This window comes from Chinchilla lanigera, unplaced genomic scaffold (assembly GCF_000276665.1).
Source record: "Chinchilla lanigera isolate Chin_1 unplaced genomic scaffold, ChiLan1.0 scaffold00008, whole genome shotgun sequence".
NCBI classification, from domain to species: domain Eukaryota; kingdom Metazoa; phylum Chordata; class Mammalia; order Rodentia; family Chinchillidae; genus Chinchilla; species Chinchilla lanigera.
The window spans coordinates 24876003-24892950 of NW_004955409.1; the positions used below are offsets into that span (position 1 = coordinate 24876003).

General features: G+C 36.2%; 1 long non-coding RNA gene across 4 annotated transcripts in view; it reads right to left on the reverse strand.

Annotated features, from left to right (window-relative positions):
- Positions 1–5027: 5027 nt before the first annotated feature.
- LOC102026403 overlaps positions 5028–16948 on the reverse strand; it is a 36139-nt gene continuing 24218 nt past the window's right edge. For 3 of the 4 annotated variants that reach the window (XR_001232661.1, XR_001232660.1, XR_001232662.1), the window contains one exon: positions 9918–10541. This is a non-coding gene — a long non-coding RNA (uncharacterized LOC102026403). Of the gene's footprint in view, positions 6351–9917; positions 10542–16948 lie in introns of those variants that run through there. The other variant, XR_259794.1, reaches the window with a different exon arrangement.

The following is a 16948-nucleotide window of genomic DNA, read 5'->3' on the forward strand; positions in this document are numbered from 1 at the left end:
GTTCTGATATCCTGCAATTTGCTCCGAGTGAGCGCTGCTCAAGTTCTTCCCAATTTCCCCTCAAAAATATGGAAAATGTTGAGACACTTCAATCCCAAAATTTCATGGAATCCATCTTGTAGGTCAAACATTTAGAATAGACAGAACAAGGTTCTGAGGGCCTTTCACCACAAACATGTTCAAAATACAGAATGGGTCATGTTCCTATGAAACCTCCAAAGAGTGTGTGTGTGTGTGTGTGTGTGTGTGTGTGTGTGTGAGAGAGAGAGAGAGAGAGAGAGAGAGAGAGAGAGAGAGAGAGAGGAAGCAGAGGGAGATTTCTTTTTTAAATTAAAGAATAAAAAGCTTACTTGAAGGAAGTGTAGAGCAACAGTGGAAAGACTTCCTCAGCAACTGAGGTTTTCAGATTTCAAATTAGGAGCCCTTAGATCACGGCTGCTGAGCTAAAAATCAATTCTATATTTTCTGAGTTAATACTAAGGATTGCACTTAACAGACATGGAGACTAATAAGGTATGCAGAAGGAGTAAAGCAGCACACACACACACACACACACACACACACACACACACACACAAATTCAGGCCTTAGTTTTGGCCATGATCCAGCACAATGATGTTTCAACCAGATTTGAAAAAAATCAATAACATCTGTGGTATAATGGTTAATTAAAGCAGCTCTTCAGCAGAGCTCAGGAGGAGAGGCTCGGCCTGAAATTCAGACAGCTGAAGCTTGATTATCAGGAAAGAATGCTTTTTTAGCTATGAGTGGATAGGCCAAAAGCTGCAATGTGCCAAAATGGGGAGAAAAATTGCTTTTATTTTAACTTTCTTTAAGTAATCAATACATGCTTTTCACCTGCATTAGGACACTGCTCAGATCCAAAGCCTGTTACTCCACTTCAGCATAAATTCTAGCTACTGTCTTTTGAACCTTGGGTTTAAAAAGGAGTCCCCATCTCCGGCAAAGCAAAAGAAAAAAAAACAAAAGAAAAGCATATGCAGGTTTGGGTGCATGTTCTTGAGACCAGTTAAAGCGTGGGCTCTAGGATGATTTGAAGGGTTTCGCTCATAAGCTATACGCAAAGCTGACCTGACCTTGGGGTATACAGATGTCACAGTCAAAGTCGTAAAGCTGCACAAGAAAACTACTAAAAATTCTCAAGGAAACTCTGAAGAGCAAGGTCAAATTTCGCACTTTTTTTGCCTTCCTATTGTTTTGAGTACTGTGCTGGGGATGTTTTCTTTGCCTTTCAGAGGACAAAGGTCAAGGAATCACCAATAGGTCAGCAGGTGACTTCTCTAATGGAAAATAATTAGTAACGCCCCATCTGACTTCTTTTTGGCACTTTGTTTTGGCTTCTACTTCTGATGTTTTTCTTCTATAGCAGAAGCTGTGTCTTCACATCATCGTGGTCCAATTTCAAGAAGCAAAGCTGCATTGCCCTCTCTGGCTTAAACCAGTCCCTACAAGAATAGTGTACACAGCTCACCAGTTGGTCCTTCGCTTTTTTTCATTCAATAAAATTTTTTCAGTGCCAAGCATGTGCCAATCACTGTGCCGTGTAGTTCCTGCCCTGGGAAGTTCATAGCCCTTTTGAGGGTTATGTGCTGATGAACAAACAATTGTAAATACCGTGGGGAAATACTTTGAACAGTAGTATATAGGATGGCTACAAATTCTGAAGCTCCCCCTAGTCAATTGCACTGAGAAAGGGCAAAGTCAGAGTTAGAACTTCAAGAGAGAATGAAATTAGAGTACAATTTTTCCACTACAAGGAAGTGTTCCCAGGAAGACACAGAAGAGAAGGACAGAAAAGGCATTTAGAATTTCTATAAATTTGTGTGAATCATAAAATTAATTCAGAAGGATGTATACAGAAGTGATACCAATGGCTTTTTAAATCTTCAGAATTTATATTTTACATTTTCTATTTTTGTTTTAAGGACTATTGGGATCAGAAATTCCAACATTCCTTCCTTTATAGCTATCACAATTGAGCAGTTCAGTTTTTTCATCTGATCACATTCATTGGAGGGTGAAACTTATTAGGATCTTCTCTAAATTTAATGCAGGCAGCAACTCTGGCTTTTTTTAGGGATCCAATTTTCATTCCATGGCTTTTATTTTTAATCATATTCTGGGCCGCTTTTGGTGCTTTTTTCCACAATTTCAAAATGTGAAGTAAACTTGGGGAGCCGAGAGGCAGGTTGGCCAGTATGTTTTATACTTTATTACACTTTAGAAAGCCTGACATAATGCCTAACACTTTTCATCCATCCTTGATATTTAGGTAAAATCTTGCCTTCTATTTATTGTCTGATCTTGGGCAAGTAGAAATGGGCTTCAGTTTCCTCACCTGAAAAATAGGCATAATACAGTAACTGCCTCATAAGGTTGTCTGGCTTTATTGAGTTGATTTTTGTGAAGTGTTTACAACAACGTCTGGTACAGAAGAATTACTAAGTCAGCGATAATTAAATAAAACATAGGTCCTAGCACTTATTTAACACATGATTCTCCAGTTTAGCTTAATTTTGTCATAATTTTGCTTTTTTTGGTACTAGGAATTGAACTCAGGACCTCACACTTGCCAGGCAGGCACGAGTCTGCTGAGCTATATTCCCAGCCCTTTTTGTCATAATTTTGATCGTTCATTGTACTGCTTCAAATATGACCTACTAGTTGTGTTTTCCTCTGCTTTGATATAGACCAATTCTCAACTATCACTTGGAATATAATTTTTGTCCTTTAATGTATTACCAACTCATACTTAGAGCCAATTATTTACTTGCAGTTCTTAATTTCATTATCCATATTATAAGATATATTTCAGGGCTGGGGATTTAGCTCAGCAGCAAAAGCGCCTGCCTGGCAAGCGCAAAGTCTTGAGTTTGATTCCTGGTACCGGAGAAAAACCAAAAAAAAAAAAAAAAAAGATATATTTCAAATTATGTTGCCAGGTTTTCTTTCTTAATAAAAGAGTGATATTTGCCTTTATATGTTTCTGTGTAATTTCTATGATCTTTAAGTCTTGAGGACTGTTATATTGTTATATTTGTTTTTCTGGCTTGGCCTTTGTGCTCTTCTTTGGTACACTGGTATATTTTCAAATTTTTAGGTTGCAGATTTACCTAGCACCCATCTTAAATTCTTTTTGGAATAAGGTAAGTAGAAATAATTAAATAAAATTTAAACTGCACATATTTTAAGCAATTACCAGTTTCAACACCATGCTTTCTGATGGGAATACAGGGATGTGACATGTATTGCTTAGGATTTGTTTCAGCTGCTATTAACAGAAACTTAATTCCAGGACTTCAACTCACTCAGTTTTATTTGTTTGTGTAAAATAAGATCAAAAGTTAGGTGCAAGAAATGGAAGTGTGAAAAAGTCATCGGTATCCTAGAAGTCCTTCCTTCCTTCCCAGTTTGATTTCTACTCTGAAGGTCATCTCATAGTCCAAGCTTGTTGCTGACACACTGGCTGCTACATCTTATCCCAGGCAGTAGATGAAAGATGGAAGTAAAACCAACAAGGCATATATCTCTTTCCCTTAAGGAGTCTTCCCAGAATTCTCATTCAACTATCCTGCTCACATCTTATTTGTCAGAACTTAATTGTGTTCCTAGCTGCAAAAAAGTCTGGAAGATATAAAATTTAACTGGTTCATTCATTCAGCCATAAAGTCAGGAGTTTGGTGCTAAAACAAAAGGAGAGGATGAATGAATTTTAGTGTTCAACTAGCAGTCTCTGGCCTCAGAATGACTTATGGTTCAGAGTTTATTGATAATCATAGGCAAATAACTATCATATAATGAAATAAGTGCTAGTAGTTTTATGTAAAGTTATTGGTGTCTTGTTTTTATTTTTGTGTATTGCTATTATTCACTCTTCTATAAAGATTTCCTCTCTCCTTCTTAACTTCGGCTTTCACCTCTCTTTGCCTTGTCCCTGCAGTCTCCCAGCTAAACGCACAGTAGAATATGGCTTGATCTGATTCCCCAGTGGGCAATCTCCATTGATTTTTCAGGGACTTATGTAAGTGTGTGTAGCACCTACAAGTCACAAAGCCACTTGAGAATAGGGAACAAGCCTTGGTCCTTTTGAAAAAGAGACTGTGCTTGGCTTAGGAAGTGCTCCATGGTTGCTGGAAGGATGACTTCCCATTCTTGAAAGGGTTCGTAAAAGATTGTTCAGCTCTCGAAGATTTGTCACTGAAGAATATCTACCTCAGGTTACTTCTACCAACATAGAATGGTTTTTCCCAATTCTGGTCCTGTACTTTCACCAAGTAGCTTATAAATCTAGATGTACTCTTTAACTTCTCTGGCCTGCATTCTCCTAATGTTCCTATCTAGGAATTTTAAGCATGGACAAAAGTGAAAATGATATTAAGAAAATATTAATTTCATGTTTTTCTAAAAACCTTAAAAATCAGGAATTGTTGTGGCATTTCCTTTTCCACTTGTGAAGGAAAAAATTAGGTAAATATATAATGCAGGTTTTTTTGTGGTAATGATAATACCCTAGTGAATCCAAATAAACTAACAGATGAGAAAAATGTTTTGGAAAAGCTATCACATGATATCTTTATGTATGCTTTTGTTTATATATATTTACATAAACATATATGTTTATATAATATTTATTATGTTAATAACATTTTTCACTAGAATTTCCAAACAAAATAAAGGCAGTAGCTTCTATTCCTGTAATTAGAGATAGGTTGCTCACAAGAAACTTCTATAGAATATTTCACTGCAGAATATAATGATAAGCACCATAAAGGATCTATATTGATTAGAGAGGAAGATTTTAGTGGAAAAGTCTAGCACCACATATGATGAAAAATAATTGATTCACTCAGCAATGGCTTACCTGTATGAAATAATGTGAAACCGTAAGGAGAAGTAACCCAGAGTGAATTGAAAAATATACCAACGGTAGTATAACATGTCACAAAATCTTACTGCTTCAGTGTTCAAAACTGGCAGGTCAGCTAGACTCTATGACTAAATTTAGCTCATTTCTAAGTGACATTTATTTAATTTTTATTGTCTAGATTATTCTACTGGAGAGAAGGGCCATTTAGCTAACAACATCATCACCTAAGGTTTAATTATACACAGAATGTCAAAATTTTATCAGAATAGAACAAGCATTAATGCCTAGCATTTTCTTCCTAAGCAAACTTTTAGGTACATTAACAAATAAATTCAAATAACATTCAGCAGGGCAAGTGCTATATTAAACAATTCTCATGTTATAGATAAGGACATATGACAAAATTTAAGGCAATTTTCATATCAGAGAAAGGTGGGAGTTGAGGTGATCATATTCATAAGATGGAATGAAAGAAACTCATGGGCTCCCAACATATGTTGTCAGTAGTGTGTCTTTTATTTCTGAAATTCTCTTTTACCATTGGACTAGATCGTGTCAAGCTCTATAAAAAGTTTACATCACTTCAGAATCATCTAAAGGTTCTGTTGTACTAATCTCTAAACACGTATTTTGGTAATTGTGCAAAATCTATAATTTTCTGAATCTTTAGAGACTGTGTCATTTTTCACAACTTTTCTGGTAAAATAACCCCTTAAATATTTCAAAGTCATTCCTGGAGAACTGTGGTTCTCCACGCCTTGTTATGATGTGCTTGTAGGCGGTAACTGCAGCTTTTTCAGCTGCTTAATCTACATTGTTTGTATGTTTCAATTTCCCAAACACAATCATAAAAGCAATTTGTGCAGTTTGACATTCATAGAGTTATGCCAAACATTAATGAAAATATGTGTCGAACACATAGATGTGTATTGACATGAGACTGTGGTTTTACACAAATATATGTCCATGTGCTTCTTACAGGTACACTTGAAACTAGTGAATGTCACTATTTTTATGGTATTAAAAATACAGCTAGTTTATATAACTTAAAAATCTCGTATTAGGGCCCAGGATATAGCTCAGCGGCACAAGTGCCTGCCTGCCAAGAGCAAGGTCCTGAGTTAGATCCCTGGAACCAAAAAAAAAAAATCTGGTATTAGTTTTTCCATGCCTGAAATTGAGTCTAATGTGCTTGTCTCTCTCTTCTTTAAAAAAGTGAAAGTTTGAGACTTTCAGAATGTAAAGTCTGTTTGTATTCATTTTTGTTAAAATAAGGTATTCATACCAGAAAAAATATATAACATATCAAAAATTCACAGAAAAATTTCATATTCATATTCATATGTATACTTTCTTATTTCACATGCCGTATGAGATAAAGGAATGTGTTCAAGAACTCAAGCAATTCCATTTCAACTGTCTTCTACACAGCACACTCTGATGTATCCAACTCCTAACTTCCCTAAGGACAGAGAAAAGAAAAATTCACACTGGTAAGATGAATAACTCATTCCTAGCATTTTAGAAGATTTTTTTTTAAATTAACTATAAGACTTAAGAAATTATAATGAAAAAAAATCAGCCTGTGATATGTCTCCAAAAAAGAGAACAGCCGTCTTCTTACCTGTGGACAGCATTTCTGATTGGCTTATGTAACAGCTATTCCTTCCCCCAAGCCCCAGAAAGACTTGCTTTCCAGACATACCAGGGTAGCCCCCTGTCCCTTTGTCCTGCCTAGACAAGGGCATGGTTTACATGAGTAATACTCAGTGCAGAACCAAGTTGTCTTTCATATGCGAAACTATTAGGAAGTCATAGATCAAAAGTATATCTCAGTGCTGCCCTAGTAGTAATGAATCCAAAACTGCAGAAACATGCTATGCCTAGAATCATCTTTATCAGTGAGAAATTCAGTACAAATTCCATCAATGACTTCTATTACCAAATAAAGATTTCTTTTAGAGGTGAAAAAAATTCTAATGTCAAAATAGCTATTGAAGAACCCAGTCAATGTGATACCTAGGCTAAAACAGGAAATATTAATGCAGTTCACAGGTCTGAAACTCCCTTCAAATTAAAGCTTCGTGGGAGATGTTTATGTGGAGTTCACAAATTTTGGATACGTTTTGCTGATCTGTCACCTGGCTGGCAGGCCAGTGTTGGGTAAGGGGTTCTTCTCCAACATAAGACTGTATTTTAAGCTCCTCTTTATCAGCTGAGTTAGCTAGTGAGCACAGTAAGTACAGTGCCTGGGGTCCACAATACTTTTAGGGGTCACAAAATTGTTAATTTTAATTTCTTTAAAAAGTAGGGAAAATAACATACTAATGAGCCCATGCTGGTTTGTATTTGTATTTATACCAATGTAGTCATAACATTTTTAATTTTTGTGATTTTTTTTAAGTGGAGGAAGATGCCCACAAAGGTGAAAGTATCTGAGGCTCATGAAGACCATAATATGGCCCTGGCCTAGCAAGATAAACAGCCCTAGTCAGCCAGGCAAAAGTGCAGCTGGTCAAGTTCATCCTGGTTCCCAAATTCAGCAGTCCTCTTCCTCCACTTAATAAGGGCCCTGGATTTATAGCTGTAGTTTCAGGCCTACTCTTACTCCAAACACCATTTCTTCTTTCAGTCCCAGAGAAGGCTTAACCCTGAATAAAGCAGCTCTGATGAAAACAAATTTAAGAATATCAACACTTCAGTTAGCATACCTTAATACTATAATTTAGTGCTAAATTCTTTCTATAGGAGATGACATAGTTATATAAGACTGGCATTGAGGGCAAAGAGTAGGTCTTGGGACATGTTAGAACTTTACACAGAACATACATGATAAGGATTAGATGCCTGGTTGGCTTATTACATGACCTGTTTTTGTTTTTTGTTTTTTAGGGGTTTTTTGGCTTTTTTGCAGTACTGGGAATCGAACTCACGACCTTGTGCTTGCCAGGCAGGTGCTGTGCCACTGAGCTAAATCCTCAGCCCCTCTTATTGCATGGATAGATGGATGGATGGATGGATGGATGGACAGATGGATGGATAGATGGATGGATGCTAAGGATCAGAACCTGTCTTCAGTTGCCTAAACTCTTAAAGACCTAAGACAGTGTCAGTAAAATTTTTCTGCACTACATAATAAATATTTTGGGTTTTCTGGGCTATATGGTCTCGGTTACAACTATTCAATCCTGATGTCATAGTGTGAAGAAATCATAGACAATGTATGAATGAATGAATGTGGCTGTGTTCCAATGAAACTTACTGAAATTTCAATTTCATATGATTTTCACATGTTACAGAATCTTATTGTTGGGATTTTTTTTTAGCCATTTGAAAATGAAAGAAACATTCTTAGCTAACAGGGTATATGATAAACGTTGGTGAACCAGGATGGGCCACAGGCTATAGTTTACTGACCTTTGACTTAACCTCTAGAATGGGGCTGACAAATAAAGATTTGCTCCAAACAAAAAGGCCACTGTTGCTCCTGAGGAAGCAAAACCATCAGATATGCCTTTTCCATTACTTTCACAGACTTTCATTTGTCAAGCAAGGCTCCTCATCACTGGAAACACTGAATCAAGCTCCAAAATTTCATCATCACCAACATCAAAACTTACTTCATCTATCATTGTATGAGATTCCATCTCTTTTCACAAAGTTTCTAGCCTTTATCATTCCAAGAATCTTGATCTATACAGGTGAAATAGATGTGACGTTTTACTATCAGTTTAAACTCAACCTGTATAAAATGAAGCTCATTCCCTTTTCTTCAAGGTGGACTCCCCATAGTTTCTAAGCTATCCAGGTGAAAACTTCAGGTATCTTTGAATCTCTCTTCCCCAATCCTTAGATCTGGTTTTCTCTTCAGACAAAAATTTGGCCACCGCTATCCCAGAACTCAGCACAGTCCAGAGTTCTTGGTTCAACTCTTGCCATGAAAAGGCCAGATGATCTCTGAGGTGATGCTGACTTGCTCTAAAGATACTGACTCCTCTAAAGATGCTTTATGAATTTGGCAAAGGACGGTATCTTGGTGAACTAAAAGTGTTCAGGAAACATGACGTTCACTTACATAGACCTTACAAAAATAAGAGACTCTCAACTGGTAGCTGCTGAGTGACATGCATACCTAGGGTGGTCAGCCTGATTCATTTTCTTTCTCTTCTCCTATGCCTTTTGTCACCCCACTTAGATATTGTCATTATCTATGATGTTTAAATAGGAAGCTTCTTACAAAAAGTCACCATACCTTTTAGCACCAGTTATTGACTACATACTGAAGTCTAAGAATTTCTCCCTTTTCAGTGAAAAGCAACATGCAGTTCTCTTGATTTGTGGCCTATCTAAAATGAAAGAGAGCAGATCTGACAGCAAAAGAACGTAATTTAACCAGAATTCCTGTGCTCTGTACTTGAGCCATAAACAGTCTTTATAAGGGCCTTCTGCACTTTTAAACTTTAATAACTCAGGTTGTGCGTGTTAGAGAAACAATCTAAACGGCACTCAAAAGTAAATGTATTAAAGTTTAGGACAACTACATTACACAACTGCACACAATATATACTCATTTCAGATCCTGTGACAAATGAAATATGGCCAGCAGAATTGAAGTTCATGACAGCTCTAAGAAGAAAATTGAATTTGCCTTTAAATTCCATTTACAGTTTACTGTCATGTCTACCTTGTATGCTTTTGAAGTTAAGTTTAAAAATGGTACAGACTTTATAAAGACCCTGTACTTGAATTCAATGATAAGTATAGTTAGAGAGAACATCACATCACCTCTTAGCAAAGATGATATACTTGCTTACTTTGGTCGCTTTTAAAACAGCCTCAGAAATAGAAAGTATAGTGGGTCTCCATGGTTAGTAGCACTCAGTAAACAAGAATAAAACAGGATATCTTAAATACAAGTCTAGTTCTGGGCTTTGCCCATATCTTGCTGAATGATTCGGGAAAATACCGTACAGTTTTCTCCTGGACTTCAGAGTTTTTCATCCTGTGATAAAAAAGGGTTACTTGGCCACACATGGTTTTTATGAGAGAAAAGAGAAAGAGAACGAGGAAACGTAGCATCTTCTATATTTTCCTAGTTAAAAATCTGGTCCAATGTATCTCACTATGAGAACAAAATACGTAAAACAAATGTAGTATTACTAGTCTCTCCTTGTTTCAAAATAGATTTCAAAATCAAAGTCCCCACGCCTCTAAAAATATCTGGCTGTACACATTCAAGAGGAATGACAAGAGCGAGGTTTCTCTTGAAGTCATACGGAGCACAAACAGCCAAGAGCTGCGACGGGATTGCACAATTCCAAAGTGATTCATTTCCTGTGTTTGGTCAAGATAGGGGAAAGTTGGGCACACACAAATTTGATGTGGCTTTTGATTAGAATACTTTATAAGATAAAGAGATCATGATAGGGACAGAGAACATTTTAATGCTTAAGATCAAGGTCAGCTGGAGAAGATGATATAATCCAAAGGTGTCCATATTCCCAATCTACCTTTTGGGAAATCTTTTCTCTTCCTCGTTGCTTTCCTGATTTTCTGAAGAGGCTCCAAGTGCTTCAACCACAACCTTATTCATAAGGGAATCTGATAAATATCTTCTCACTGAGTTGAGCATTACTATTGACTTCCAGTGGTGCTGCATTTTAAAAGAATCAGAATTAAATTTAACAGAATTAAATAAACCTCGAATTGAAAATTTTCAGGTACCCCTGGAGTTAGGAAAGTATGTAGGGGAAGTCAATGCAAAGGAGAAGGGAGGTGTCTGAAATTCCTGAAATTCTAAAATGGGGGTCCTCTTCCTAAGCATCTCCATATCAGTAGGCAGGCTTTACTTGAAGTCAGTTTTCATTTGCCTGTAGGGTTTTAGAAATGGCCTGGAAGTGTAAATTTTGGGGTGATAAATGGGCTTTAATACTTGGAAAAATGAGATGAACTTATACCTATAGAGGTATTTATTTTTTCTGAGAAGTACTTAGATAAGACTATAGTAACCTGAATAGTTCCAGAAATAGGGACATTATATATGCAACATCCTATTAAAAGTCTGTCAAAAATAAACAAATAAACAAATAATAAAAAAGCAAAGGGCAAAATTTTTTTTGAAAGTCTGTCAAGGAAGTTGAGGGAATGTTTTTGAAAACATGATATTCCAAACACATTATTTAAAAAAAAATTAACTCTAGGGTAAAGTTGAATTTTATATTGAAAACTATATATCACCACCTAGATTCTGCATTAAGACTGTACTGTGTTTACTTCATCAGTTTTCTAATGATTTACCACCCCCCAGCCATTTATTAATCTATCATACCTTTTTCATACACATCAAACATTGGATGCATCAGTATGCTTTCTTCTAAATACAACAGCATTCATATTTTAAACTCAAGTTCAAAACCAACAATTTCTTTTTAAGTAAAGTTTATATAAAATGCATTGCAAAAATATTAAGGGTATATTCCCTCAGTTTTGATGTGATACCTATATAATTCAAATTCTTATCAAGATATAGAACATTACTACATTATACCACATCAGCCATAGAGTGCTCCTTATGTTCCTCACAATAGATTGAGTTTCCTAGATTCCTAATAATTTTTTTTCTGTATAGGTAATTAATTTTGTCACATTTCTTTGAACAGAATCATATTATTTTCTCCTTTAATCTGTTCATGTGAAGAATACCATTGCTCAATTTCCAAATGTTATACCATTCTTATAATCTTAAACAATACCCAAGTTGGGCATCATGGTATATGCCTATAAACCCAGCACTTGGAAGGCTGAGGCAGGAGGATCACCATGAGTTTAAGGCCAACCTGGATTACATAGTGAATTCAAGGACAGCCTGGACTACAAAGTAAGACCCTATCTCAAAAAACTAAAACAACAAAACAAACAAAAAAACAGTACCCAGTTAAACCATTCTTAAATATGTGCTTGGCTTTGACTTGCTAATACTGTAGTCAGGGTTTTTTTTTTAATATTTATATGTGAATCCATTCCCTAATAGGCCTCCAATTTTGGCTAATACACATCTTTTAAGAAATATATAAATAAGACTTCATATTTGACACACAGTATAATATTTAGCTATTAATATTTTCTGCCGTTTTAGACCTGTATTTATATTACAAATTTTTAAAAAATATTTTTCTTTAAAAAATTTTATATAGTTGATTCACAGTTTTATTTACCACTTAGATTTGACTATTTAAATGGTTCAGATATTCACTGTTAGTTCCTTTATAACATAGTTTTTCCTATGTTTTATCTACATTTTGTTGGTACACATTTTGTTAACTTTCAAGTTAACTCTTCAAAAAGGATGGTGATTTCACTTAGCATAATAACAAACAGCCTCCAGATCAGACAACTGCAAAAGATTGTAGCAGCCGGGACTGTACAATCCTAAGGCTCCATCTTATCAGAGGATAAAAGTTATTAGGTGAGGTTTAGCATGATGTGCACTCAGACAGATTCTAAGTGATTAAACATTTGCGCTTGTGGGGGTTGTCTTCAAATAATTGGATATGTGAAAATTTGAGCTTGATGCCTGGGGCTTTTGAACTAATGGGTCTCAGCCTATAGGGAAGAGAGAAACAGCTTGGGGGCAGTGGTTACTAGCTCATCCATTAACACTTTTTTTTTGTTGTTTTGTTTTTCTCCAGTACCGGGAACCGAACTCATGACCTTGCGCTTGCCAGGCAGGCGCTTTTGCCACTGAGCTAAATCCCCAGCCCCTCATTAACACTTTCAAGTGATTTTCCTGGACTAATTTTGTAAAGCTTCTGTTCTCTATCACATATGGCCCCTGAAAACTCTGCTTAATTAAAGAATGAACAAGTTTCCCCAAATGTCTGGAGCAAATATCATGTCCTTGGCCTTTGCCTAGAGTCCTTTTGTTTGTGTTGAGGCATGCCCTTGGTGCTCAGGCAGGCAGTTTACAAGCCTTTGGTTAATTTCCAGAGCTCTGAAAAAGTTGATTTTGACAATGCTTTTGCCATTTTCTAATTGCTTAGGAACAAGTTGTGTGCAGGAGCAAGTTTTTAAAGGTCCTTACCATTCTTGCTGATGTCATTCTCATTTATTCTTCAACCCACTTCAATCAGGCTTTTGTTGTTAGTGCTTCACCAAAATTCCATTTACCAAGGTTACCAATGTCTCCCAGTAAAATCCACTTGTCATTTTACTCGGCCTACTAGGAATATGTCACAGTTTTTCCTTCTAGAAACACTGTATTCAATCTCCTGGTCTTTCTTTTTTTCTTTTGGTATGGTGTTTTTTATTCTACTTCACTGTTACACTCCTCCTCCCCCCAACTCTCCTTCTCCTTCCCTCCCATTCTCTTCCTCTCTTCCTTCTTTTCCTCCTCCTCCTTATCCTCCCTCTCCTTCTCCCTCTCCCTCTCTCTCATCAAATTCAAAGCCTTGAACATGTACTGTCCCACTGAGGTAGTCCCTCAACCCTCTCCATCTCTTTTGGTCACAGTTTTGCATTTCTCCAATCTCTAAATACATGAAACTTAGTTGTGGAATTCTCTACACTTACTTTCTTAGTACTTGCAATCTAATTGTATGGGTCCAAATATCATGTAGACATTGACAACTTACTAGAATTCTGCCCCAAGTTAAAACAGTTGCATCCAATTTTATTCTTGACATGTCCACCTGGATATCTAATAAGTAAAACTCATATGGTCAAAAGAAAGCTCTTGATCTCTTCCCTTAACCTAGCATGGTCTTCTGTTTCAATGATTATCAATTCTATTATCAAAGAATTTGAGATTGTCCTTGGCTCCTTTTTCTCTTGTATCATATTTGATCTGTTGGCAAATTATTTTGGCTTTACTTTCAAGATTTATTCAGATCTCTGTCACTTCTCACCATCTCTTTGCCATTTTCCTCATCAAAGCCACCATTGTCTCTTACCATAATTATGGTAATAGCCTCCTAACATATCTCCCTATTTCTTTCTTGCTCTCTCCCTTCAAAATCTATTGTCAATAAAGCAGCAAATCTGTCCTTCAAAATTAAAGGAAAGACCTTCCAAGATAATCATAAATTAAAGAAATTCATGACCACTAAGCCAACAATACAGAAGATAAAGGAATCCTACAGACTGAAGATGAAGATGAAGAATAGATGAATTATTGAGAATTAGAAAAGAATAAAACCAAAATGATAAGAACTATTACATACCTTTTTCTAACGATAAATATAAGTGGTCATAATTCTCCAAATAAAGAGACAGATTGGCAGACTGGATAAAAACCAAGATGGAACTCTTTGCTGCTTTCAGGAAACATACTTCACCAGCAAAAGCATATACAGACTGCAAGTGAGAAGATGGAAGACAATATTCCATGCAAATGAAACCCGAAAGTAAGCAGGAGTAGTTATCCACATATCTGATAAAGCAGACTACAAGACAAAATTAGTCAGATGAAACAAAGAAGGCCACTACATATTGGTAAAGGGAGCAATCAACTAAGAAGCTGTAACAATGAAAAGTATATAGTCACTTAACACAGTACACTCAATTTCATAAAATACACATTACTCAATATAGAGGGTTTTGGGGAATATCTACCAAAAGCTTCATATATTTGGAAGGTGATGTGACCATAGGGACACTACAGCTAACTTGCTGTTAGGAGGTGGGGCATAGTTGGAGATGGGTCACTATGGTGTGGAAAGGTATATCTTTATCCCTGGCTCTTCTTCTCCTCCTGCTTTCCCACCACTATGACATGAAAAACTTTCTTCCACCAGACCCTTCTACCATGCTTTTCGTGTCTTGGAGCCAGCTAAATATGGGCTGAGTATTCTAAAAACCTCTACTCCTTTAAGTTGTGAATAGTGGGTATTTTGTCTAGTGACAAGGAAAGTGACTAAGAAATTGGTACCAGAAGTGGGGGTGTGGCTAAGACTATACACTTCACCATGTGGTTTAGAAGCTGTTAGAATTGATTCATGGGAAAAGTTTGGAATGATTGGGAAATGTCTACTAGAGCAGTCCTAGAATGCTATAAGTCAAATTGATGGAAGATTCTAGTCGGAGCTCAGAAGGCCAGAATACTGAAAAAAAAAACAGATAGTAAATACCTAGGGATCAATTTAACCAAGCAGGTCAAAGACATCTACAATGAAAATTTCATAACACTGGAGAAAATAATTGAAGACACCAGAAGATGGAAAATTCTCCCATGTTCATGAATTGGTGGAATTAATATTATCAAAATGGCAACATTAACAATATAATCTACAGATTCAATGAAATTGCTATCAAAATATCAATGACAATTTTCACAGAACTGGAAAAAAATTTTGAAAATTTATATGGAAACACAAAAGATTCAGACTAGCAAAAGCAAGCCTAAGCAAAATGAGCAAGGCTGGAGACATCATAATACCTGATTTCAAGTTATACTACAGAGCCATAATAAGAAAACCAACATAGCACTGTCATAAAAATAATCATGTCAAACAGTGGAACAGAACAAAGAACACAGAAACAAACTAACATGGCTACAACTATCTGATCCTGGACAAAAGAGCTAAAAATATACATTGGATAAAAGATTGCCTCTTTAACAAATGGTTCTGGGAAAAATGGATTTGGGGAGAAAAGGAACCCTTCTACACTGCTTGTGAGAATATAAATTAGTATAAACTCTGTGGAAGTATGAGTATTCCTCATGAGTATTCCTCAAAAAAGTAAAACTGGAGCTACCATTTGATCCAGCATTAGATATACACCCACTCCTTGGTATGTTCTCAAAGCAATTATAATCAGCATACTGTAGGGATAACTATATACCCAAGCTTACTACAGCACAATTAACAATAGCCACAATAAGGAACAAACCGATAGATAGATAGATAGATAGATAGATAGATAGATAGATAGATAGAGACATATTTAAGCCACAAGGAAGAATGAAATTTTGTCATCTGAAAGAAAATGAATGGACTTGGAGCCTATATGTTTTAGAGAAATAAGCAACACTCAGAAAGACAGATATTGGACTGGATGTTCTCCATAATATGTGGTATCTAAAAAACATGACAAATAAGTAGAAGAAAAACTATTTTTATGCAGAAAGAAGGGAATAAGAGGGAGGGGAATGAGTGTAAGGGCAGGTAATGGGGAGAGGGTGATATAAACAAATGTGAAACTAATGTGGAGGGCAGGGCAAGGGGGTGATGGGGGATAAAAATGACCAAAATATATTATATGCATGTATGAATTTGCCAGTATGAAGCCCAATAATCTTTATAACAAAAAAGTGGAAAAAAGCAGGCAGAATTATGCTTTAAAAATCATATCAGGACACCCTTCTTATCCTAACTTGGCTCAGTGACTTCCCATCCCTCTCAGAGTAAAAGCCAGGTTCTTTGAATGACATACAGAATCAGTGGTCTGGCATCCACTCGTCACATTTCCCAACTTCCCTCTCCCCACACTCTGCTCCAGCCACACCTGCTTCCTTGCTGATACTGGGTCATACCAGGCGTACTTCAGTTTTGTGACTTTTGAACTTGCTATTTCCTCTGCCTGGAACTCTTGCCCAGAATGCCCTCGTGATTTTCAGTTTTGGTTTAATATAACTTAATCAATCAAGCTTTCCATGGCCACCTTTTCAGAAAGTACCTTTCCCCTCTCTTCTCTGGGCATTCTTTATTCTTCTATTTTTAATTGTTCTTGTAACTATCTAATATACTGTAGTTTAGTTTAGACACTTATTGGAGAGCCTGACCAAACTGTGTAGGGCTCCAATTATTGCAAGACACTTCTGCTCGTATTTCTTATGCATTGCCTATATGGACTGAAAATAATCTGCTTTGCCTATATATGTAAAACTATTCACCTATTATTATAATTAATATAATATGAATTCATGAAAGCATCATTGTATTTTTATAAACATTGTCTTATAAATGAGAAAAAAATACAGTACTATTTTTATATATTTATATGCATCTGTACTATACTGATTACTCTAAGTCTTTGGAAATAATTTCTTACTTTTTGAATAAC